Here is a 26,371-nt window from a genome sequence, read left to right as displayed (position 1 = left end):
AATTGTATTTTCTTTGACATCCACATTCTCTAACAAGAATTTTCCAAATTGTGAAGATTCACAAAATCAAGCCATTCAGGATGGTCCTTCCTCTGCAAATGTTCCCAGCAAATAAAAAAACCCCAAACCCTTCCCCACACGTTTTAGTATACGCAGAAGAGTCAGGGGAGAAAGGAGTGAGGGGAAACCACCAGTAAAGGTTAATGAGCAAAGCTGGACTTTGTGGGCCTTTGTATTTACACAAGAACCTTCCTAACTTCATCAAATGTGACAATAAATTGAGTAACGTCAAATTATAGTAGTTGACTAACAAACCACTATTTGACAAATCAGATGGCCAGCATTGCAACTCCAGTATGTTGCCATCAAGATGTACACCTATCTTTGCACGATTACATATACCCCCTCCCATTACATGCATTAAGAAAATGCCCTTTATCAGACTTAGAAGTTTTAACATGGTGACCTAGCTATATTTAACATGTAGACATGGATTTAACACCCAGCTACTATGTGCCTACGTCTGCAATCCTACACACTTACCTGGGAGTAAGTACCACTGAACTCAAAGGAGCTTACTCTGAGCAGACATGTATAGAACTGCATCGTATGTTTTAGGGTTTTTTTTCTGGTTTCTTTTTACTAATACTACAAGTTATAAGATACTTTCCTTCTGCATGGAATTATGATTTTTGTCTCTCTGTTGCATGAAGCATACTGTTGTTATATGCCTTCAAGTTGATCACGACTTATGGTGACCCTATGAATCAGCGACCTCCAAGAGCATCTGTCATTAAATCACTCTGTTCAGATCTTGTAGGTTCAGGTCTGTGGCTTCCTTTATGGAATAAATCCATCTCTTGTTTGGTCTTCCTCTTTTTCTACTCTCTCCTGTTTTTCCCAGCATTATTGTCTTTTCCCAGCATCATGTCTTCTCATGATGCGTGCAAAGTATGATAACCTTGGTTTCATCATTTTAGCTTCTAGTGATGGTTCTGGTTTAATTTGTTTTAACACTCATTATTTGTTTTTTTTGCAGTCCATGGTATGTGCAAAGCTCTCCTCCAACACCACATTTCAAATGAGTTGATTTTTCTCTTATCCGCTTTTTTCACTGTCCAACTTTCACATCCATACATAGAGATCAGGAATACCATGGTCTGAATGATCCTGACTTTAGTGCTCAGTGATAATCTTTGCATTTGAGGATCTTTTCTAGTTCTCTCATAGCTGCCCTCCCCAGTCCTAGCCGCCTTCTGATTTCTTGGCTATTGTTCTCCATTTTGGTTAATGACTGTGCCAAGGTATTGATAATCCCTGACAAGTTCAAAGTCTTCGTTGTCATCTTTAAAGTTACATAAATCTTCTGTTGTCATTACTTTAGTCTTCTTGACATTCAGCTGTAGTCCTGCTTTAACTTTCATCACTATTTGTTTCAAATCATTACTGGTTTCTGCTAGTAGTATGGTATCATTTCTGTATCTTAAATTATTGATATTTCTCCCTCCAATTTGCACACCTCCTTCATCTTAGTCCAATCTCGCTTTCCGTATGATATATTCTGTGTATAGATTAAACAGGCAGGGTAATAAAATACACCCCTGTCTCACACCCTTTCCGATGGGGAACCAATCGGCTTTTCCATATTCTGTCCTTACAGTAGCCTCTTGTCCACAGTATAGGGTGCGCATCTGGACAATTAGATGCTGTGGTACCCCCATTTCTTTTAAAGCATTCCATAGTTTTTCATGATCTACACGATCAAAGGCTTTGCTGTAATCTATAAAGCACAGGGTGATTTCCTTCTGAAATTCCTTGATTATAATCAGGCATACTATGGCAACTTAAATTAAGTTTGCAATTTCTTTGCAATAATCAGCATAACTGAGACTTTTCTAACATTAAATCCAAATTAGCTTATAAAAAGTGTTATTGATGTATCTGTAACCTATTTTACACAACTGGTGAAGAAAAAGTAACTTAACATGCAAGACTGATCTGCTGCTCAATCATTAGATTCAGCAAAGCAATCTCCCAAACTGAATTTAATTGGAATCTAAAAAGATGGAATGTCTCTCTGCTCACATTCACATTTTGCAAAATAAATAAATAACAAATTCAAAATGAAAAGACAGCAAAACTATGCATCTTGATTAGCATGAGGAAATGCCAGTAATGAAAAGCCTAGCCAAGATATCTAGTCTCCATTGATAAATTTACTCCCCATTCTATAAATTAACAAATACCCTTATTGTATTTTTCTGTCTTGGTTGACTTTCTATCACAGATTAATAAGACTACTCTTCTGGAAGTTAAGATTTCCAGACTGTTCCTATACAGATTTTCTTAGAATACTAAATTCAACGGGGCTGACTACCAAGCAAACATCTATAGGAATGCAGCCTAAGAGTTTTTTAAGAACTGAAATGAGCATTCGTAGCCCACTGCTTGCTCTGAAGCAAGCAGGAAGCTACGGAATATACAGGTTCATGAACTTGGTGTCAAGACAGTAAAGGCTTGCTTACATATAAAAAACAAACAAATGTGTGGGCTCAGCTGTTGAAGCTATATTACATGTATTTATTTGAAATATCAGGGTTGCACAACCAGAACAGCCAGAGTTAAGGCCTATTAGATTTCAGTTAAGAGAGGACTACTGGACTTCACCCCTTATGTTAAACAGCATCCTAAACAGCTGTCTAAGATTCCTAAATATACGCCACAAGAACATTTTCCAATCTTAAGTCTCTACCTCAGACAAATATTTTGGTACACTGCAGATTGCTTTGCCCTAGGAAGCCAAGCTATGATGAATATTCTAGTCTCAAAATGAACTCTTGGTCCTGACATACCTGCCTCATAATGATTAAGAACAAAGAGCTTCCAGGAACAAGAAGCAAGCATGGTACTCCAAAGAGTCTGGAATAGGGAGGCAAGGAACAGTATAATACCATTTTCAAAAGCACAAATGCTTGTCTTCCTCTCTATTATTACATATTTGTATATGTTGAGACAGATACTCGGTAGGTTATGGAATTCATTCTGTAGGATCTTTTACCTATTAAAAGGTGAAGTTGTGTGCTTTGTATCTTTTGTCACACTCTATCATGATAAAGAAACATAACCCAGTAGGGCTATGCAGACAAGGGCTCTCTCTCTGTTCTCTCTCGGGTAAAGTGCCATATCCCATATGACTTTTTTTAAAAAACCCAAACACAGCAGCTATGTGTTTACATCATACACACATACTGTTAATGTAAAAAAACAACCACCAAGTATTTTATACCAGTGAATTAACAGAGGTCATATAATACCAGAAAACAAATTAGAAAGCATGACTGTGTAAAATCTTATATACAAAGCTGCCTTTTTAATAACACAACTTCCTAATTTTTATTTGTCTATTTAAATATTTACATGCCATCCTTTAGCAAGAATTCCAGTGCCATTTACAAGAACATGATAAAATACAAAAATAAAAATGAAATGTAAATTACAACATCTTAAAAAACACACGTTAAAAACCTGGAAAAAAAATAAAAAACACCTTTGCTCAATGCTAAAAAGATGTTGGTGCCAGGTAGATTTCTCTGGAAAAGGTATTTCATGAATGGAAGGCCACATTCAAGATGATTCTCCCACTGGTCATAACAAACTGCTCCATCAGCTAGAGCGAAGCTGCCCTCTAGGAACATCATTTGCAGTTGAGGGGGGAGAGGACGCAGGATATCTGCACGGTCTGGTCAGTGTGGGGAATGTGGCTTTGTAGGTCCATGCTCACCTTCCCTCATCCTCCTTGAATTTCCAGCACCCACCAAAGGCTGGAAAGTCGAGGAGCAGAAATATTTTGCTTATTTGGATATTGACACATATGGGCAGGTTTGTTTGTTTACTCTGTACTCCATGCCATGGGAGGTAAGGGCATACCTGGTGGGTGTGGGTAAATACGTTCATTTGGTCAGATTCTGGCATGCAGCAGTGGGAGATAGAAGGCTGGTAAGATGAGCAGATGAGCACCCTTAGGCGCCTTTGGAAGCATTGGCCGTTTGCAGAGCACAGCTGCTCCTATTACGTACACACACATATGCATACACATCTTACATTAGAACACCAATTCCCTGACTCCTCGGTGTTGCATGAAAAATTGTGGGTTGAATCCAATATACCATGAGCACAAGGATGCTTGGCTAGCTCAAGGGGAATTTCTCACTGCAGCTCCCTTCAAACACACTCCTAAGTGTTGGCAGACCCTTACAAAGGATCTGAAAAAATGGAAATGGACTGCCTTCAAGTTGATTTTGACTTATGGCGACCCTATGAATAGGGTTTTCATGGTAAGTGGTATTCAGAGGGGGTTTACCATTGCTGTCCTCTGAGGCTGAGAGGCAGTGACTGGCACAAGGTCACCCAGTGAGCTTCATGGTAGTGTGGGAATTTGAATCCTGGTCTTCCAGGTTGTAGTCCAGCACCTTAATCACTACATCACACTGGCTCTCACAAAGTATTTGGAATGTGGGAAAATGGATTTTTATTTAAAGCAGTTTTTTAAAAAAAAATACATTAATAAATTTCTCATTCAATTCAATCTTATTACAAACATGCTAAACCTACACTTCCAGTCTCATAAAAATGAATGAATGGCTGTATCACACTCACATACACTGAGCTACCTACCAATAAAAAATGGGCATTCATTTCAGTTTTTCATCTCGTGAAAATGCTCTGCCCAGCCTAACTACAAAATTCTGGACTTTGTGTTTCTCTGACTAGCGTTACATGTGCAAAGACACAGGCTGGATGGGAATGGGATTGTTGTACAAAGCTATTGTGGTAGTGGACTTGAGCCACACAAGGCAAAGAAATTAGGACAGAAACAATATAGGAAAGGACAGTTGGAGGCAGAGTAGAAAGGAACAGTGGTGAGGACTGGGGGGAAAAGGGAAGACATTATCATATAGGCACAGCTTCCAGTTCCTATATTCCCCCACACTTTTGTCAAAGAAGAACCGTCATGGCTTCTGGGCATAAGACTCTCTCTGGGAATATTTGGAAGAAATTCCTTCCCTGGGCAAAAATGCAGGAGATGAAAAAGAAGGAAAACTTGTATTTCTGTTTATGAATAAAAATGACAGTGGGAGTGGGAAAGATATAATCTACTTACAGACATTTTGAGGGCAATGTATGTTTATTGTTGAGATGAATTGTCTGTTAAGAGTTAATAAAATTTGGAAAAACAAGAGTTGAAGGCCAGCCATCAGACTGAACTGCAATGCTAAAATATTTATGTAATATTTATTTATTTATTAGATTTATATCCTGTCCTTCCTCCCAGTAAGGGATTTGAGATTTAGTTTAATAAAATATAAGTGCTGTTGCATTTGTGATTTAGTTCTTACCACTCCTGAAGTACATCTGCAGCATCTGCAGCTTGACACTGGCAATATTCTGTACTATTTCCTTAATTAATAAAAAAGTTATCTAAACAATTACACAGTGTTCCCTCCTTGTAAAATACTATATTGAGTTATAAACAATGTTTTAGTAATCAGATTTGCACCATTGTGATTTAAATAAATTATTAAAATCAATCCACCCTGTCTGGATACAGCCCTATGTCAAATGAATGCCCATTAAATGCTTTGTTTTACTATCAAGGCTAGACTGGGAAATGATGGTTCCTACAGGGCAAGGGTAGGGAAACTTTTTCACCCAGTGGGCCAGGTCACTATCTGTCCTCACCCCATGGACCAACTTTGACAGGTGGGTGGGACAATCCACCTATCACCAGACATAGGATGAGTGACAGGTGGGTTGTCCTGTCCACCTGTCGAAGTTCCTTATGAAGTGCTTCCCATGCATCTGACAGCCAGCTGGCTATTGGGCACTTTGGAACCATAGCGCAAGGCGATTTGTCAGCCCTGAGCATAAGGCTGGCAAATCTGCTTTCAGCAGGAATTGGCTCTGCGATCGGGTTCATCATGGAGAACTCAGTTGTGCAGCCAATCCAGCAACATCTCTATCTACCTCACATCTGACAGCACATATGTCATCAGTTGTGGGACAGGTGGACAGGGAAGCAGGCTCATGGGCCAATTTGGGACCCATTCCAGGGCAAGTTTGGCCTGCAGGCCACAGGCCCACCCCTGAAATTCAGATGTTTCCATTTATTGCCTGTACCTGCAAGACCATTTTAGATCTGAAGAGGAGTGATGTACAGTTACTTCCGTGCTGATACAATAGAAGCTCTGCAATAGAAGCAATAGAAGCTCTTTGACATTTCAGAATTCATCAGTTCAAATTTCAAAATGGAGTTTTGACTCTAATCAATTTTGTGGTTTGGGGAAAACCTTTTAAGGTTACCAGTTTATTTCCTAATTAAAAGTAGAGTAGAGACACATATTTGTAAACATTTATGTGGGAAATTAAAATAAGGGATCCCTATTAGAAACGCTGTGAATAAAACCAGCAAAAACCCCAAGTTAAAAGAAATAATTTTAAGCCCTACATTTTTCTAAATAAAATACTATAACAATTCTTCATCTTTGTGTATTTCTATTTATTTATACATAGCTTACCAGAAAACTCTAAGGAGTATACACAAAATAATTATGAATAAAACACAGATATGTATTTATAGGTTTTGTTGTTGTTGTTGTTAAACTCCAACACGTTTTATTCTAAAACAAGGACTTTTCTAGCACTGGTAAAAAAGAAGCTTCTGACAAAAATCTTCAAGTGTATTGATTCAATACGGTTTCTGAAACTTACTACTTTCATATTAAAAAAGCAATTGTCTGGAAGAATGAATTAGAACTTTTGAATGGTAGTTTTACTATATTTATTATGTTCAACTGACCAATAACACAAACACAAAACCACAATCTCAGTAAAACACAATTATAACAATCCCTACGGAATTTCACTGTGGTACATAAGATCATTGGCTCAAAAATATAAAACTGTTGGGACAATCAATAATTGGAACTTGGATCCCAAGTCCTGCCTCAAGGTGAAGGGCCAGGCCCTACCGGAGCTAAACTTTCGAGTATTTCTAGAAGCTGAATTAAATTTAAAGGATACAGATTTTAATAAAGCTTTTGGTTTAAGAACCAAAACATATGTACATGAGTATTAGACATTCTTTAATAAAATAAGGCACATGTGTCTTTCCATTAACTTAAAAACCTGGAAAAATGTCAAGCAAATGAAAATAGAAAGTAGAATTTTCATATACCCAGCTCCTTGGGCATGGCAGTTGGATTTCCCCCCCCCCAGTGTGTGGAGGGATAGGTTACTTTGCCCCTCAGAGCAAACCACACTATGTGGCTTGTCCAGAAATTGTTGAACTTGAAAAAAATCTCCTGGTGCTTCTGATTTCAAGAGATGAACTGCAAATGGAAATGGACTGCCTTCAAGTCGATTCCGACTTATGGCGACCCTGTGAATAGGGTTTTCATGGTAAGCAGTATTCAGAGGTGGTTTACCATTGTCTTCCTCTGAGGCTGAGAGGCAGTGACTGGCCCAAGGTCACCCAGTGAGCTTCATGGCTGTGTGGGGATTCAAACCCTGGTCTCCCAGGTTGTAGTCCAACACTCAAACCACTATGTCACACTGACTCTAGGGAAGAGCAAAATAGAATCTGCAATAGGGTGCAGGTTGGGCTGGTGAAGGCAATGCCCATCACAGCACCAAACACAGAGCTGCAAACTGTCACAAAAATTCACTCCAAAGCATAAAATAAACTTTACACTGCCACAATGAATGACAAGTAGCAACCCAACAAGAGAGGAGATCTTCAGCATGAAAATCTATCCTGACAATATTTTAGACCAGAGGTCCAAAATCTCAAAGCAACAGATATTATGGTGAATACAGAACAATATACACATTTGCTTCAGATGCCCACCACATATTCCATATACACACATGCATGGGAAGACAGTGATCCATAGATAACTCAAAACCCAAGCATGTCACTAACAGAGTGTTCAAATCTTTGTTTGCCTCTGTCAACTAACTTTTTTTAGAGTTTGCTCTCTTTGCTTTTTATAGGTTTGACTGCACTTGTTAACCACATTCTCTTGGGATTTACTCATACCTTTCTAATTTGTGATATACATTCTGAACTATAAAAGCCTTTCTGGGCAATGTTCCACTCACATGCATGTCAAATTTCATAGTGCAGTGATTATTATTCCTGATTAATTCTTTAACATATATTATACCAGTTCCTGGGCACCATGGATGATGTGTTCCACACACCGTTACCTATATGAATGGTCTGAAACTGAAGCAGGCTACTAATCTGGAGCAACCTGAACACAAATTGGGACTGATCAAACTAAATGTACTGTTTTGATCATAAGCAATTAATACCTATATCTTTTTCATCCTAGTTTGCTTAACCTAATTAACCTATTCAAACAACACAACTCTATAGTTTATTATTTATTTATTTATTTTATATCTCTTCCTTCATCCCAGCAGGAGCCCATGGCAGTAAACAAAAACATTAAAAGCACTTTAAAACATCATAAAAACAAAAGACTTTAAAACATATTAAAACAAAACATCTTAAAAAGCAGTTCCAGCACAGATGCAGACTATAATAAGGTCTCTACTTAACAGGCTTTTTGAAAGAAGAAGGTCTTCAATAAGTGCCAAAAAAAAAAAACAGAGATGGTCTAATATTTAAGGAGAGGGAATTCCAAAGAGTAGGTGCCACAACACTAAAGGTCTGCTTCCTATAGTGTGCAGAACGGACCTCCTGATAAGATGGTATCTGCAGGAGGCTTTCACGCACATTTTTATTATTATTATTTTAAAGGAGATGCAGTCCATAAAATTATTAAAAACAGCCTTATATATATATGCCTCAGTCAAGTCTTCAATCATCAGGAAATCAAAGTGGTCCAAACCTGAAGCACTTTATTTTCTATTTAAGTTCATGCTAAATACAGTCCTATTCACATTAAGGTATTTATTCCATGTACTTTGAAATGTAGACTTAACAAAGTTGCAAAACGAGAAATTGTTTATCCCTCTGATTTCTTTCATAAGGAATAAAATCCTATTAGCTCAAGCTGCATATTTACTTGCAAGTCACTATGAGAAATTCCAAGGAACTCTGTGACTGTTTTAAAATACATAAATCGATCCCAAAATGGAGCTGGTGGTAGGTTGTAAATGCCAGCTGTACCTCTAGTAAAGTAGACAGCCTTTATGGTTAAGTACATTTAATTTACATAGTCTTCAAGGCAGGCAGATGGAAAAACAGCATTGATTTCTTGACTGAACCCTTTCACAGCCTGTGCCTTCATTTGCCAATGAGTTTCTTCAAAAACAAAAAACCCACCCCAGTCATAACTGCATTCACTCATAACTGTAACAAAGATGAAGAAAAATAGGTCATAGAGGTTATGTTTGTGTTTTTTCCATCAGAAATGTTCTCCAAACCTTTCAGCATTACATAAAGTTGTCCATGATGATGCTTGCCAACGAACTGGTGGGCATTTATCTAGGTTTTTTCCCCCTTCAAAACTTTGTGGTTTCTCTCTGCAATAAGTGTGAGCAAGCAACAGAATGCTAGGGCCTAAATGTAGATTGTGTTGGTACTAAATTCAGATTTCATGTTAAAAGAAGGATTTTAAAAAACAACATTTATAACATTTGATTTTGAAGCAAATATCTCCAGCTTGCAAGCTACATATATACACACATATACATACGTATAGACATATCCAAATGAGCTGTTTCAATTGTATATAATTACCTGAAGTGCTCAATTTCTTGCTCATTTTATACCCAACTCTAGTTTTCAGGGGGCTGGATCCAAAGAGTCGATTCTTCCATTGAAGAAAGACTTCTGCGGTAAGGAACAGAACTTTTGCATCCAAACCCAATGTATTATTCACTAATAGGCAAAAAAAAAAAAAAAAAAAAACCCTTGCGTCTTAAGAATGTACCTATAGCCAACAGATATTTCTTTAAAAAGCAGGGAAATTGGGCAGCTATAGTGAATGCACCAGGGGAGCAGGAGACCTGACCTCCTCTCTGAGATATTGGACTGCCCTACAAATTTGGCAAAATGCAAACACAATTTGGGTTGGTCTTTCGCAGTCAAATCCACTTCCTGTGTAGCTTGGAAGAATTTGGTAACATGTGCCCGGGTACTCTGTGAACACGGCTGATTTTTAATTAATTTCAACAAATTATGAGAACTCTGACAAAAAAGTCCAAGAGGAGTCTGGTTTTCTCTCTCTTTTTTTACACTTTGAACTCTTGATTCTCTCTTACTGTTTTGTGCATTGCCATGAAAATTTAGAGGGTTGTTAAGCAAGCGTTTCTGAGTTCAGAACTATAAGTTTTGTAAGGTTTTGTTTTGAAATGTGCTTATGGGAAGAATCAGAAAGTTTATATTCTGCCCTTCCTCCCAGAAGGAGCCCAGGGCAGCAAACAAAAACACCATTTAAATAAATTTAAAAAAACCTTAAAAATAAAAGACTTTAAAACATATTAAAACAAAACATCTTTAAAAAAATCTTTTAAAAAGCAACCTATAAGCATCTTAAAAAGGAATTCCAACATGAAACAGATTGGGACTGGGTCTCTACTTAAAAGGCTTTTGAAATAGGAAGATATTCAATAGGCGTTGAAAAGATAACAGCACCTGGATAATATTTAAGGGGAGGGAATTCCAGTGTGTTGGTGCCACTATGCTGAAGGTCTGCTTATGTTGTGTGGAATGGACCTCCTGATAAGGCTCCCACTTGCAGAGCACAGTGATCGACTGGGTATATAACGGGTAAGACAATATTTCATGTATCCTGGTCCCAAGCTATGTAGGGCTTTGTACACCCATACCAGTACCTTGAACTTGGCCATGTAGCTAATGTGCAGCCAGTGCAATTCTTTCAACAGCAGGCCAACATGTTGGCAATGCCCTGCCCCAGTAAGCAGTTGCGTCACTGCATTTTGCAGCAGCTGCAGCTTCTGGACCAACCTCAAGGGCAGCCCCACATCAGGCGCATTACAGTAATCCAGCCTTGAGGTTACCAGTGCATCACAGCACATCTTTTGCCACTTGCACTCTAGCCATCATCCAGCCTGTTTCACTGCACTTAGTTCATTGGTGTACCAAGGTGCAAACCAAGCTCCACAGTGCCAGAGAGGATGCTCAGGGCCCTGACTGTAGCGAGCATGAAGAGTGCTTACTACAATCAGTAAAAAGATGTTTTAGTTGAGCAGTTGTTCACAGCACCAACAATGACAAAGGTAATAAAAGTATTAAAAAAGAAGTGGCTCTCCAGGACTCCAGGCAGTGTTCTCTCCAAGCCCTACCTGGAGATGCCGGGGATTGAACCTGGGGCCTTCTGCATGCAAAACAGATGCTCTACCACTGAGCTACAGCCATTCCCCAACATCTACAGGTCCTTGCACACCACAAAATACACAAGGGAAAGCATGAATAGGAATGTGTTTTTAGAACATCACTTTGCTATAGCAGACTTTCACTAAGTTCCTAATGGAAACAAAGCATCAATTAAAGCTTTCCCCGTAATGTCTCAGAGCTAAAGTGCTGACTAAAAAAACAAAACAAAACAAAAACCAAGAGTCATTACTTTGGGATTGTGTTGCAGAAGCTTATATGTGAACACAGCTGCATCTCAGTCAGCCAGTTCCCATGATAGCCTCTCCAAGCTGTATCGATTTCTGGAGGAAAAGGCAGCACAAATCTACTTCAGCTGAATTGCATCATATTTGAGGTTGGCTTTAGAAGACAAATTAAATGTCTTCCGTTAGTAACTGGAAAACAGATACACGCAGCTCTGTTTTCATTCCTTTTGGAGTCTCCCGTTACAGAACACCATGTGGCAACCCCCTTGTGTTTAATATTTGTAAAGGCAGCAAATTCAGTGATGAGAAAATATCTCTTCATGCTACAGAGTTCCCAGAACTGTGATTTTTTTTGGGGGGGGGGAATGAGTGGATGGATGTTTGTTTAAATAGCAATGCTGATTTCTGAACGTTTCATTTAAATCATGGAGGAAATTGAAGCCAAAGCCAGGGCTCACTCTGGGGAATGAAACATAACATCATAAACATATGAAAGCACTGTGCTATGCTATAATAATAAAAGAAAAGTCTAGGTCTGAGCAGCAAGTGAGCAGAATATTACTTCAGGTAACAAGTGAGGTATCCTTGTTCAATTATTCATACAATCTACAATGGCTAAGCTTGCTTCGTTGAGGAGAAAAACTAGGACAAACATCACCTTGACAACTTTAAAGAGAACCCTCCATTTTCCCTGAACATGTGGCAATTGTAGTATTCCAAATGTTTCCTACTGGTACCCTTGTCCCACCTTGGTTTTAAGGGGAGGAAAGGTAACACCAATGTAATACAATGAAGAATAATGTTCAAGACAAGTGCCCCCTATTATTCCATATTTTATTTTATTTATATAAAAAGAAATTATAGCACTTTTAAAAGAAGTGTATATAAAACTACAAAGCCTAACCACCCAAGGAAGGTGAGGCTAGCCACATCACTGATAGTCTTTAGGCAGACAATGAAAATATTCATATGCCATGTGGTTTTTAATATATGGCTGATAATATGACGAAACCGTCAACCATATATCAAAAATCATTGAGAACCAAATGGAATAAGAATGCTTTTAATGCTTCCCTAAACATCACCAGTGATGTGGCTACTCTCACCTCTACCTGGGACGGAATTCCACAACTAGGGTATGGCCACAGAAAAGAACTCAACTGACACTTAACTACTGTTGCATTTTCTACCTCAGCAGCAGCCTAAAGCGCCATATTAAGCACACTTACTAGGTTAGGTCCACCAAAATCAATGGGACTAGTTTCTGAGTCAACATGCAAATTGTGCTGAATATGAAAGAACTTTTTCATTTTTCATAAGGAAAACATTTCAAATATAATTTCCTTTCTCCTGTCATGTTTGACAAAATCATTTCATTTTTATTTTAATAAATAAATATTCTGCCTTTTGCCTCTAAAAAGATGATTTGCAACAATAAGATATCAATACAATTAAAAAGAGAATTCAAAGCAACATTCCTTCACCTTCCCTGGGATAGGAAGTTTACTTAGTGTAATCATGCATTATGACCATATTTTCTGTTATGCCCTTCCAGTGATGAAGGTTTTAAAAATAGCTCCACTGGTTTGGTGAATTCACCCCTTTCCTTGTGCCCTGTATGAGAGTGTTTAGCAGAAACCAACACATTTTAATGCAAGCTTCAAAAGATGGCTGGCAGAGCAAAACACAGAAAGATGATGATGAAGGGCTTGAGCATACTTCCAGTGATGCTGCTTATTCTTTTGATCAAGGGAGGTGTCTAATATTACTTGCATTTTGCAGTATCAGAAATGTAGTTCTTATTACCTATTGCCTAAACAATAAACACCCCACAGTTTTAAGAATAGCTAAGCACAAAGCTGCCTGCATTATTCAAAGAATATTTTTAAACTGATGATGTTCCTTTTGAAAGAGTTCCATTGAGAAGAGTGAAACTTATTTATCCAAACATTCATTTTCTAAATGCTAAGTTGGCAACAGCCTTTCAAAATAGCCTACATTTAACTTTGATGAACTGTGTTACTGTGGGTCACTCCAATTGTTCCCAGTGCCAGTCAAATAAATGTGTTGGGCTGCAAGCCCAAGGGTTACAAAACTGGCATTGATATAAGTGCTCTCTCTCTCTATCAGTTGTAGGTGAGTCAGACTGAATCAGTTGTAGATGAGCTGAGAGAGAGAGAGAGAGAGAGAGAGAGAGAGAGAGAGAGTGCTAACAATAGTTCACATGGAATGTGTAAACAAACTTGCAATATCCTTGTTCCAAATGGCACAACTTACTGGGGTAGTTTTCCATTGGCAGCCACAAGAGAGCTGATGTAACATAATAGATAAGGATCAGGAAGTCTCCAGTATGAATCTCATCTGGGCACTAAGCTACCCTCTCATATCCTCAGTTCTCCATCTACTATATGGGAATAATAATACCAACCTATCTTGGCAGGTTGCTGTAAGTATTATTTTATTTATTTACTTACAACACTTTGAACATTCGGAAGGGCTGTAGAAATATTAATATCTCACAACCACAAGATAAATGACTGATGACACCTCAGTATCCTCCTCTTCCTCCTGAAGAATCCCAAGGCTGTCAACAAAACAACTTAACAAAATTTCCCAACAGAACATAACCTCAGGAACATGATTGGAAGCTGCCATAATTGCAATTGTCAGCTGCAAGCTTAAACTATTTTCTGTGCATCATTAGTGTTAATACAGTACCATTTATATTCTGGCAACTTGGCTTCCTTCTCTAAGGCATTAAACCTGTGTCTTCAGACTGCAAGAAGAGGATTGTGAGATTAAATATGAAAAAATCCTACGCACAGAAAAAACTAAAGAGTCGGGGAAAAGGGTTTTAAGCTAGCCTTCTCACTGACAAGATTCATTTCTCATTAGCTTTCAGACTCAAGTGGTACGATCAAGCCAGATTACCACTCCCGTGATAATTCAGCCAAACAAGTAGCATGCAACACTGAATATATTATTTTGTGGTAAAAATACTGCATATCATAGAATAAATATACAAAAAGTACACACTCACCAGGTAGTGTGCTTTCAGAACATCCGTTATGCCATTCTTTACCACCGGTAGTTTCTTGATATAAGGTGATGTTCCAAATTTGAAATAATTTTTCTATTAGTGACTCTTAAGGCAGCTCTCCTCAGCAAGCAATTTCAGGATATTTTCTGTAGTGCCTAGAGCAAGTAGCAGCAGAAGACAGTCAGACTGATGGGTCCACTGTCTCAGAAGCTACATTTTTGTAAAGTCATAATGTCTATCTGAACTCTTGTCAAAATTACTTGTTTTGACAACAGAATGTATATTAAACTTCATCTTAGTACATGAGAACAACTTGAGGTGTTAGGGCATTCTTCTTTGGGTTGATGTTCAACAGCTAGCATTACATTTGAGTGAAAAACTAAGGGAAAGGACCCCGATTATTTATTTATTTATTAGATTTATATCCCACCCTTTCTCCCAGTAGGAGTCAAGGGCAGCAAACAAAAGCACTAAAAACAGTTTAAAACATCATAAAACATACTTTAAAATAAATTAAAAACAATACATCCTTAAAAGTATATTAAAACAAAACATATTTAAAAACATTAAAAAAAAAAGCTTTAAAAACCATATCAAATTCCAACACAGATGCAGACTGGGATAAGGACTCTAGTTAAAAGGCTTGTTGAAAGAGGAAGGTCTTCGGTAGGGGCTGAAAAGATAATAGAGATAGTGCCCATCTAATATTTAAGGGGAAGGAATTCCAGAAGGTAGGGGCCATTACACTAAAGGTCAGTCTCCTATGTTGTGCGGAATGGACCTCCTGATAACATGGTATCTGCAGGAGGCCCTCACCTGCAGAGAGCAGTGATCGACTAGGTGTATAAGTGGTAAGACTGTCTTTCAAGTATCCTGGTCCCTAGCTGTATAGGGCTTTGTACACCAAAACTAGAACCTTGATGTAGCCCAATATCTAACAGGTAGCCATGGCAATTCTTTCAGCAGTGGGGAGACACGTTGGCAATACCCTGGCTCAGTGAGGAGGCTCGCCGCCACATTTTGTACCAGCTACAGCTTCTGGACCAACCTCAAGGGTAGCCCCACATAGAGCACATTTCAGTAATCCAGCCTGGAAGTTACCAGTGCATGGACAACAGCGGTCGGGCTATCCTGGTCCAGAAATGGCAGCAGCTGTCTTACCAGCCAAAGCTCAAGAAAGGCACTCCTAGCCACTGAGGTCACCTGGGCCTCTAGCTACAAACATGGATCCAAGAGCACCCACAGCCTATGGACCTGCTCTTTTAGAGGGAGTATGACCCCATCCAAAGCAGGGAACTGACCAATTATCTGAACTTGGAAACCACCACCCCACAGTGACTCTGTCTGGCTAGGATTCAGACTCAGTTTACTGGCCCTCAACCAGCCCACCACCTAGGCAGAGGTCCAGGGCTTGCACGGCCTCTCCCGGTTCAGATGTTACAGAGAAATAGAGCAGGGTATAACAAGTGTACTGCTAACACCTCACCCCAAAGCTCTTGATGACCACTCCCAAGGGCTTCATATAGATGTTAAACAGCATGGGGACAAGATGGTAGCCTGTGGCACCCCACAGCACAACTGCCAGGGGGCTGAAAGACAATCACCCAATGCTATTCTCTTAAGATGACCCTGGATATAGGATTGGAACTACTGTAAAACAGTGCCTCCGATATCCATCTCACCAAGTCAGCTCAGAAGGATACCATGGTCAATGGTATCAAAAGCCGCCAAGAGATCAAGTAAGAATAACAGGGTTGCACTCCCCCTATCCTTCTCCTGATAAAGGTCATCCATCAGGGCGACCAAGGCCAATTCAGTCCCATAACCAGGCCTGAACCCAGATTGAAATGGGTCAAGATAATTTGTTTCATGCAAGAGTACCTGCAATTGCTGCACCACAACCTTCACGATCACCTTCCCTAAGAAGGGGGTATTTGCGACCGGGCAGTAGTTGTCACAAACCAATGTGTCCAGGGTGGGCTTTTTCACATCAGTTTAGTTTCTAAACATTCACCACTCACCCTGAACAATTTTTTGAAAGTTGGGCTGAATAAAAATCTATTAATTTATTTCTATAATGCCATGCATATATCAGATTCAACAGACCTCATGGTTTACTGGTTTATCAGTTTGACCACAATCTCTCAAAGAAAAACACAGGGGTGTGGGGAAGCCACAGTCCAAAAATGCTCAGAGGATCTATGCCTATACTGAAGATATTTACCCTGGAGGAAGAACTATCTAGCCAAAGTTAAATAAGTCCAACTGATTTAAATGGAAGCGTTAAGCAGATATATGAACAACAGCCTTTCCAGGAGACTATATGAGCAGATAATATTTGGTTAAAAGCAATCATTTGTCTCAAGAACAACTAAAGTGGTACAAAATCTCTTTTCAAAGGCAAGAGAACAAGTGCTGAATAAACTATTGACAACTTCCTACAGCCTTGTGCCAGGAGAAAGGAGCTATTGATGGATCCATGCCTTTACCACAAAAGGCAGAACTCAGCTGCTGCGTGAGGAAAGTTGCTAAGGTACATCTACCACAGCAATTTAAAGCTACAATACCTTTTTTAAAAATGTGGTTTGATAATATTTGCAGTCACTACCACAGTCTCCTTTAAATAAACAGTTCTAGACCTAAAGATAGCAAAAGCATCTTTTCAGGGTGTCAGAAAACCAAGCCACATTCTCAAAGACAGATTCTTTTCAGCTAGAACTGAGTAAGCCACAGGACTCGCCACTTAGCACGGATATAACAAGAAGTGCCTTTAATATTTCCTGTTTTTACATGATGACAAACAGCATTATAAATTTCTCCACACACTTGAAAAGGAATATGCACCAGTACTGGCAACCAAGCTGCAGGCATGCTTAGATAAATTGAATTATCTGGACCAGTAGTATAGCAGCAAATTCAGAAATGCAGGGTCCCTTCATGTTAGTCATAGCCATGCCCCCTCCCCTTTTTTGCTGTGGGGTTGAGAATGAGATCCCTGTTAATGCCTTCTCCAACAGACATCCTTAGGAACCAATAAGCATGAAACAGTCTTCTCAGTGGCTGATTGAGCCTTCTTTCATTCTGATTGGCTCCAATCAGAAGAAAAGGTCAAAGACGCATGTTAGAATATTTTTCTCAGTGGCTAAGACATTCCCCTTCCATCCTGATTGGCTCACAGGATGCTGGAGACACAGGGACCCTGCTCTCAAAAAAGTAAAGGGTCTAAGATCTCCTGAGACCCTGGATAATTATACCTCTGATTTGGCCACATTTCAATCCTGCTTTAGGCCGAGATATGGAACCAAAATTGCCTTGGTCAGTCTGGTTGATGGCGTCTGTCGGGAGAGAGACAGGGAGAGTGAGACCCTGTTGAGTGTGGCTTTTATTTATTTATTTATTTATTCATTCATTCATTCATTCATTCATTCTTGGATTTATTAGTCGCCCATCTGGCTGGTTACCCAGCCACTCTGGGCGACGTACAAAACAGAATAATACATTAGACGTTAAGCATACCATAAGCATTAAAATATTAAAACATACAGTAAAAGTTTCAACCCATCCCAAAAGCCTGCCTGAAGAGCCAGGTCTTTAAAGTCCGGCGGAAGCTCATCATAGAGGGGGCATGTCGGAGATCATTTGGGAGGGAGTTCCATAGGGTGGGGGTCAATATTGAGAAAGCCCTCTCTCTGGTCCTCACCAGCCTAGCTGATTTAACCGGTGGGATCAAGATAAGGTCTTGAGAGGCTGATCTTGTCGAGCGGCATCCCTGACGGTGCTGGAGGTGCTCCTTCAGATAAACTGGGCCCAAACCGTATAGGGTTTTAAAGGTCAAAACCAACACCTTGAATTGGGCCCGGTAAACAACTGGTAACCAATGTAACTCCTTCAAAACTGGAGTAATATGATCTTGTCGGCGGCTACCTTTGATCATACGAGCCGCTGCATTCTGTACCAGTTGCAATTTCTGGACCGTTTTCAAGGGTAACCCCACGTAGAGCGCATTACAGTAGTCTAGGCGAGAGGTGACCAGGGCATGTACCACCGGTGGGAGCAAATGGTTGGGAAGGTAGGGGCACAGCCTCCGTATCAGATGCAATTGATACAGCGCTGCCCTGCTCACAGCCGAGACTTGAGCCTCCATGGACAGCTGGGAGTCAAGAATGACCCCCAGGCTGCGGACCTGGTCCTTTAGGGGCAATCGTACCCCATTGAACATCAGGTCCACATCCCCCAGCCTTCCCTTGTCTCCCACAAACAGTACCTCAGTTTTGTCAGGATTCAGCTTCAGCTTGTTCCTTCCCATCCAGTCACTCACCGAGTCCAGGCACTTGGACAGGGTTTCTACAGCCAACCTCGGTGAAGATTTAAATGAGAGATAGAGCTGCGTGTCATCTGCATATTGATGACACTGCAGCCCAAATCTCCTGATGATTGCTCCCAGCGGCTTTACATAGATGTTGAATAGCATCGGGGAGAGGATAGAACCCTGTGGCACCCCACAAGTGAGAGGCCACGGATCTGAAACCTCCTCCTCCAGTGCTACTCTTTGGTACCTACCAGAGAGGAAGGACCGGAACCACTGTGATACAGTGCCTCCTATGCCCAGCCTCTTCAGGTGGTCCAAAAGGATACCGTGGTCAACGGTGTCAAAAGCTGCTGAGAGATCAAGGAGGACAAGGAAGGTACCTTCGTTCCTATCCCATACCCTCCTCATATCATCTACCAAGGCGACCAAGGCTGTTTCAGTCCCATGCCCAGGCCTGAAAACCGATTGAAATGGATCTAGATAATCCGTTTCCTTCAAGTGTGCTTGCAACTGTTTCGCCACCACCCGCTCAATCGTCTTGCCTAAGAATGGCAGGTTTGAGACTGGGTGGAAGTTGTTGAGATCATGAGGATCCAAGGAGGGTTTCTTTAAAATAGGTTTTATTACTGCCTCCTTAAGCGCTGATGGCATTATTCCCTCTTTGAGCGATGTGTTAACCACCATCCTGATCCTCTCACCCAGTCTATCTTTACAGCTCATAAGGAGCCACGATGGGCAAGGGTCGAGTAAGCAGGTGGTTGGCTTTAGAGTTGAAAGCACCTTGTCCACTTCATCAGAAGAGAGAAGCTGGAACCGGTCCCACATCACCGGAGTACTACTGGTCACCTCTGGCTCACTCACTGTATCCACAGCGTACGGAATAGCACTCTTAATACGATCGATTTTCTCCGCAAAGTGTTTTGCAAATTCGTCACAGGAGACCTTATTATGTTCCATCGGTTCCAGAGCAACTGGACCGACCAGGCTCCGGACCACTTGGAACAGTCTCCTGGGACAACACTCTGTGGATGCAATAGAGGCAGCATAAAAATCTTTTTTTGCTGCCTTTATTGCCACATGGTAGGTTGCCGCAGCTACTCTAACCTGTGTTCGATCGACATCAGAGCGAGACTTCCGCCACCGACGCTCTAGCCGTCTCACCTCCCGCCTCAGAGTTCACAGCTGTGGGGTAAACCACGGTGCTGTCTGAGTTCTATTCAGGGGGAGAGGGCGTTTCGGAGCCACCCAGTCTAATGCCCCGGTGATCGCGGTATTCCACCCCACCACCAGGGCTTCAGCCGAGTGGTTGTGTGCCTGCTCCAATGAGTCCCCAAGCGCATTCAGGAATCCATTTTGTTCCATCAGACGCCTGGGGCGGACCATCTTAATGGGTCCTCCACCCCCACGGAGGGTTTGTGGCATTGAAATATCCATCTTCACCAGATAATGATCTGACCATGACAAGGGGTTGATGGACGTATCCCCAATTTTCAGATCACTCCCCTCCTCTCCCGAGACAAATACTAGGTCGAGTGCATGACTGGCTACATTGGTGGGCCCCTTTGGAATATAGTGCAGTTCCCAGGAAGCCATGGTTTCCATAAAGTCCCGAGGTGCTCCAGTGAGGGTGGCCTTGGAGTGCAGATTGAAGTCCCCCAGTACCAAAAGGTTTGGGGACTGCACTCGCACATCCGAGACCACCCCCAGCACCTCAGCCAGGGAGTCCGTCATGCAGCGGGGGGGGCGGTACACGAGCAGAATCCCTAGACTGCCCTTTGGGCCCAACCTCCAGTACATACACTCAGCCATCCTGGTCTTACAGAGAGGGGGTCTGGTGAGAATCAAGGAGCTTCGGTAAATAACCGCCACTCCCACTCCCCGACTCCCGACCCTCGGCTGCTGTGCATATGAGAACCCAGCTGGGCACATGGCCGCCAAGATAGGAGCAGCAGCCTCATCCAGCCAAGTTTCCGTAATACATACCAGGTCTGCGCTCTCATCCAATATCATATCATGGATGACAGATGTCTTTTGAGCAACAGACCTGGCATTACACAACAGCAACCTAAGGTCAGAGTGTGGAGCTAGGCATCCCCCAGTTATCTGTCGGCTCTGGACAGGTCCGGAACGAGGGATAGATATTATGCATCTATCCCTAGTTCCTCTTACCCGACCTCACCTGTCCCTAGCTTTCCACCAGCTTCTGCCGCCCAGCCTCGATATATATTGGCCATCCACCCTTCCCCCATCACTCCCTTGCGATAAACACATGCCCCAATGTAGGCTTCCGCCGTTCAGGCAGGTATTCAGGCAAGTATTCTCTTTAAAACAGTTCCTTCCTAAAAAAGAAAGAGATAGAGATAATAAACCCGCAGCAACAGCAGCTGTAAGCTCTTCTTCTCTGAGCACTAATAATCTCCTTTTCTTGCAGACACTAGTTTTCCAGGTCGTTTCAACCTGCTTGTTTATATACCCTCCAAAGGGATAGATGGCAAAAACAGTCACAGTCACAGTGAAACACAGCAGGTTGACTAGGAACCTGGGACTTAGTGCTGCAAGATGGTCGTTAGATGAGCAAAAATCTCACAGAAAAGACAATGTCTAGCAGCAGCAGCAGCGGCAGATTCCTCTTCCCAAGGTGGTAGTGGTCTCATTTCACACCCGGCAGATAGTAAAAAAGAAGTGGTCAGTCCAGCAGGTTCCTCTTCTCACTGAGTCCGCCGGCATGGGATGGTAACAGCAACGGCGGCGGCGGCATCTCGTAGCCACCATGCCCATCCAGCCGCCCAAAGTCGCGGCCGACAAGTTCCCCCGCAAGCCGCGAACGCACCCCCACACAGCACGGCGGCCCAACTGTGAAGCAAGTAGGACCCAGCTTCTTATTCTGCCCTCGGATGTGCGTCTGTCTCTTTCTCTTTCGTCGCCAGCTCCTTCTCCGCCTCACCTCCCGCATCCAGGGCCTTGCTTTTTCCGACTGCGGCATAAACAAAATTCCAATGGCAACCGGAGTATTAACGGCCCGTACTCTTCGTGTTCTCTTCCCCTCCCTGTCTTACCGTCTCTCTGACAATTCAAGTCAGAGAGTGAAGACGGGTTTGGAGGGTTCTTAACGAAGGTAAGGAGGAGGCGGCAGCGTCGTCGTCAAGGCAGCGGCCATTATTCATTCAATCTTATCCTCACTAGTTGTACTTGTGCCATGGTACACCTGGAATGGGTCTATAGGTTGGGTGTGGAAGTAGTGGTTCTGCTCCTATTCACAGGGGTGGTTCCAGTGGGTGACAATGGCAGTGAAGGGGGGGGAAGCACTATTCAACATCATGGGAACTGACTTGTGCTGTCCTACAGAACTCCATCCTGTCACCCATGCTGTTTAACTTCCATATGAAGCCATTGGGAACTTTCATCAGGTGATTTGGAGTAAGGTGTTTTCAGTACCCAGCTCTACCTCTTTGTTCCATCAGGACCAGGAATGGCAGTTCAGGGTCTTGATCAATGCTTGGAGGTAGTAATGGGCTAGATGAAGACCATTAAATTGAAACTGAATCAAGACAAAACAGAGGTGCTGTGTGTGTTCATTTCCTGAGTCTAAGATGTGGAGAAATGGCTTGTCTTGGATTGGGTTGCACTCCCTTGGAAAGTCCATAGCTTGGAGGTACTTGTTGATCCAGCTCTGCAGCTTTCTCCCTTGAGGCCCACGTGGGCTCAGTGACAAGGAGTGGCTATTTCCTGCTATGAGGAATAAACCTTTCCTAGAGATAAGATTTGGCAGCCATGATTCATGCTCAGGTAACTTCTCATCTAGATGGCTGCAGCATTCAGAATGTGGGTCTTCCCTTGAGAACAGTTTGGAAGCTGCAACTAGTACAGAACACAAGTCCCAGAGTGCTTACAGGCACGACTGGGAGGGCTTTGTAATACCTATTGTGAGAGAACTCAACTGATAGCCTATTCACTTCCAGGTCTAACTCAGTGTCTTGTCTTTGATATGTTGTTGTTTTGTGCTTTCAAGTCGATTATGACTTATGGTGACCCTATGAATCAGCGACCTCCAAGAGCATCTGTCATGAACCACCCTGTTCAGATTGTGTAAGTTCAGGTCTGTGGCTTCCTTTATGGAATCAATCCATCTCTTGTTTGGCTTTCCTCGTTTTCTACTTCCTTCTGTTTTTCCCAGCATTATTGTCTTTTCTAGTGAATCATGTCTTCTCATGATGTGTTCAAAGTATGATAACCTCAGTTTCATCATTTTAGCTTCTAGTGATAGTTGTGGTTTAATTTGTTCTAAAATCCAATTAATTATTGGTCTTTTTCACAGTCCATGGAATCCGCAAAGCTCTCCTTCAACACCACATTTCAAATGAGTGGATTTTTCTCTTGTCTGCTTTTTTCACTGTCCAACTTTCACATCCATACACAGAGATCGGAAATACCATGGTCTGAATGATCCTGACTTTAGTGTTCAGTGATACATCTTTGCATCTGAGGATCTTTCCTAGTTCTCTCATAGCTGCCCTCCCCAGTCCTAGCCTTCTTCTGATTTCTTGACTATTGTCTCCATTTTGGTTAATGATTGTGGCAAGGTATCGATAATTCTTGACAAGTTCAATGTCCTCATTGTCAGCTTTAAAGTGACATAAATCTTCTGTTGCCATTACGTTAGTCTTTTTGATGTTCAGTTGTAGTCCTGCTTTTGTGTTTTCCTCTTTAACTTTCATCAACATTCATTTCAAATCATTACTGGTTTCTGCTAGTAGTATGGTATCGTCTGCATATCTTAAATTATTGATATTTCTCCCTCCAGTTTTCACACCTCCTTCATCTTGGTCCAATCCCACTTTTCGTATTGTATGTGTTCTGCATATAGATTAAACAAATAAGGTGATAAAATACACCCGTCTCACGCCCTTTCCGATTGGGAACCAATTGGTTTCTCCATATTCTGTCCTTACAGTAGCCTCTTGTCCAGAGTATAGGTTGCGCATCAGGACAATCAGATGCTGTGGCACCCCCATTTCTTTTAAAGCATTCCATAGTTTTTCATGATCTACACAGTCAAAGGCTTTGCTGTAATCTATAAAGCACAGGGTGATTTTCTTCTGAAATTCTTTGGTCTGTTCCATTATCCAACGTATGTTTGCGATATGATTTCTGGTGCCTCTTCCCCTTTCTAAATCCCGCTTGGACATCTGGCATTTCTCACTCCATATATGGTAAGAGCCTTTGTTGTAGAATATTGAGTATTACTTTAATTGCATGGGATATTAAGGCAATAGTTCAATAATTACTGTATTCCCTGGGATCCCCTTTCTTTGGAATTGGAATATATATTGAATGCTTCCAGTCTGTGGGCCATTTTTTAGTTTTCCATATTTCTTGACAAATTTTTGTCAATATTTGGACAGATTCAGTCTCAGTAGCTTGTAGCAACTCTATTGGTATGCCATCTGTTGCTGATGATTTGTTTCTTCCAAGTATTTTAAGAGCAGCTTTCGCCTCACATTCTAAAATTTCTGGTTCTTCATCACACGGTTCCTCCGTGAATGAATCCGTCGTCCTGGCTTCTCTTTTATACAGTAGGGTCCCGCTTTACAGCGTTCCATTTTCCGGCGTTCCACTGATGCGGTGGCTTTCAATTAGGGGAAATTCCCCGATTTAATGCCGATGTTGCGCTTTTGCAGCATTTTCACGCAAAGCGACCCATTATAGTCAATGGGTTCCACTTTACGGCGATTTCCGCTTTACGGCGGGGGTCTGGTCCCTAACCCGCCGTATAAGCGGGGCCCTACTGTAGAGTTCTTCAGTGTATTGCTTTCATCTTCCTTTTATTTCATCTCAATCAGTCAGTGTGTTCCTCTGTTTATTATTCAACATCCCATTTCTCTAATCTTTTGGAACAGGGCTCTTGTTCCTCCCTTTTTGTTGTTCTCTTTCATTTCTAGACAATAACTATTCTAATAGTTCTCTTTGTCCCTACGTACTAGTCGCTGTATTGTTGGATTTAGGGTTCTGACAGTGTTTCTATCTCCTTTTGCTTTTGCTTTCCTTCTCTCTTTAACCATTTGAAGAGTTTCTTCAGTCATCCATTGAGGTTTTTCTCTCTTTTTAACTAGAGGTATTGTCTTTTTGCATTCTTCCCTGATAATGTCTCTGACTTCACTCCATAGTTCTTCTGGTTCTCTGTCAACTAAGATTAAAGCCCCAAATCAGCCTCTGGGCTTCCTTTTGGCTTTGACCCAGCTGCGCCATTAGTCACAGAGCTACTCGTACTTGTCCATGTTCTTCTCCAGTAGCTCGGTGAGTGCCTTCTGACCTTGGGGTCTCATCTTCCAGCACTATCTCGTTTTGCATTTTGGATACTCTGTTCATAGGGTTTTCGAGGTAAAAGATATTCAGAGGTGGTTTACCATTGCCTTCCTCTGAGTTTGGATGCATAGTCTGGTGTCTCAGGTTTGACGATTCCACCTTGGGTGCCCCTGCTAGGAGTTTAACCTCTTGGTCTAGACTCCTAACGGCATTGCTTTTAGCTTCTTCAACACTCTCAAACCCCCTCACCATATTAAGGTGTGCATCCTAAAGGGGGGGGCTTTGATATATAAAGCCCTAAACAGCTTGAATCCCACATTCCTGAAACATCAGCTTCTTTCATATGTCCATTGCTAGAGGCTCTGTTAGCAATTCCACCTCCCCTGGAAGTTTTAAGTGTGGTCAGTATATGTGAAGGGCTTTTCAGCAGTGACCCATAAGCTCTGAAACTCCTGCCTGGATGTGTGTCTGGCACCTTTGTTGTATACATTTCAGTGAACCACCAAGGCTCAGCTTTTCACAGAGGCTTTTGGGGATGGCTGAATGTGAGTTTTCCCTTCTGTATCTGATGATGTATTGGATTATGTTGAGTTGGTATTTTATGCTTTTTGATTTTAGATATTATATTCTTATATTCGTATTGTACCCACTCTGGTGAGGGGTGTGTAACAAATATTTATAACAAATACATCAATAATAAAATAAGTATGTCAGAATACTTTTCTCACAAGGAGAATTCTGCTCAGATGACAACAGAAAAAGAGCGAGCTTCCATTATGGGCAGTCATAGTTGCTCAATAAGGGAAGGGGTCATAACTCAGTGGTAGAACTTGCTTTGCATAAAAAAGGCTCCAAGCACATGCTCTGGCACCTCAGTCAAAGTCCTCTACTAGCAGGACTGGAAATCATGAATATATTTCAAGGGTGAGGAACATGTGGCCCTCCAGGTATTGCTGAACTACAACTCCCACTGGCTCTGACCAACAACACATAGCATTGGCAGTGGGATATTTGGTGTTCTTAGGGGAACATGTTGAAGGGTGAGGTATAAACACCATAAACAGCCAACTATTTTCCTCAGTGGCCTTGCAATTGTGACATGC

At 41.5% G+C, this 26,371-nt stretch overlaps 1 protein-coding gene across 7 annotated transcripts in view; it reads right to left on the bottom strand.

Annotated features, from left to right (window-relative positions):
* Positions 1-26,371, bottom strand: part of FAM110B (family with sequence similarity 110 member B) — a 129,872-nt gene that overhangs the window by 60,747 nt on the left and 42,754 nt on the right. For 4 of the 7 annotated variants that reach the window (XM_061599306.1, XM_061599324.1, XM_061599296.1 and 1 more), the window contains exon 2: positions 14,657-14,811. The exons of 2 other annotated variants lie outside the window; for them this stretch is intronic. The gene's annotated coding sequence lies outside the window, so the exon portion shown is untranslated. Of the gene's footprint in view, positions 1-14,656; positions 14,812-17,910; positions 17,992-26,371 lie in introns of all 7 variants that reach the window. One more of the 7 variants, XM_061599332.1, reaches the window with a different exon arrangement.

The sequence above is a fragment of the Rhineura floridana genome, chromosome 1 (genome assembly GCF_030035675.1).
Source record: "Rhineura floridana isolate rRhiFlo1 chromosome 1, rRhiFlo1.hap2, whole genome shotgun sequence".
Lineage (NCBI taxonomy): Eukaryota > Metazoa > Chordata > Lepidosauria > Squamata > Rhineuridae > Rhineura > Rhineura floridana.
Note: the sequence above shows the minus strand (reverse complement) of the source record. Positions and strands in the feature narration are given on the sequence as shown.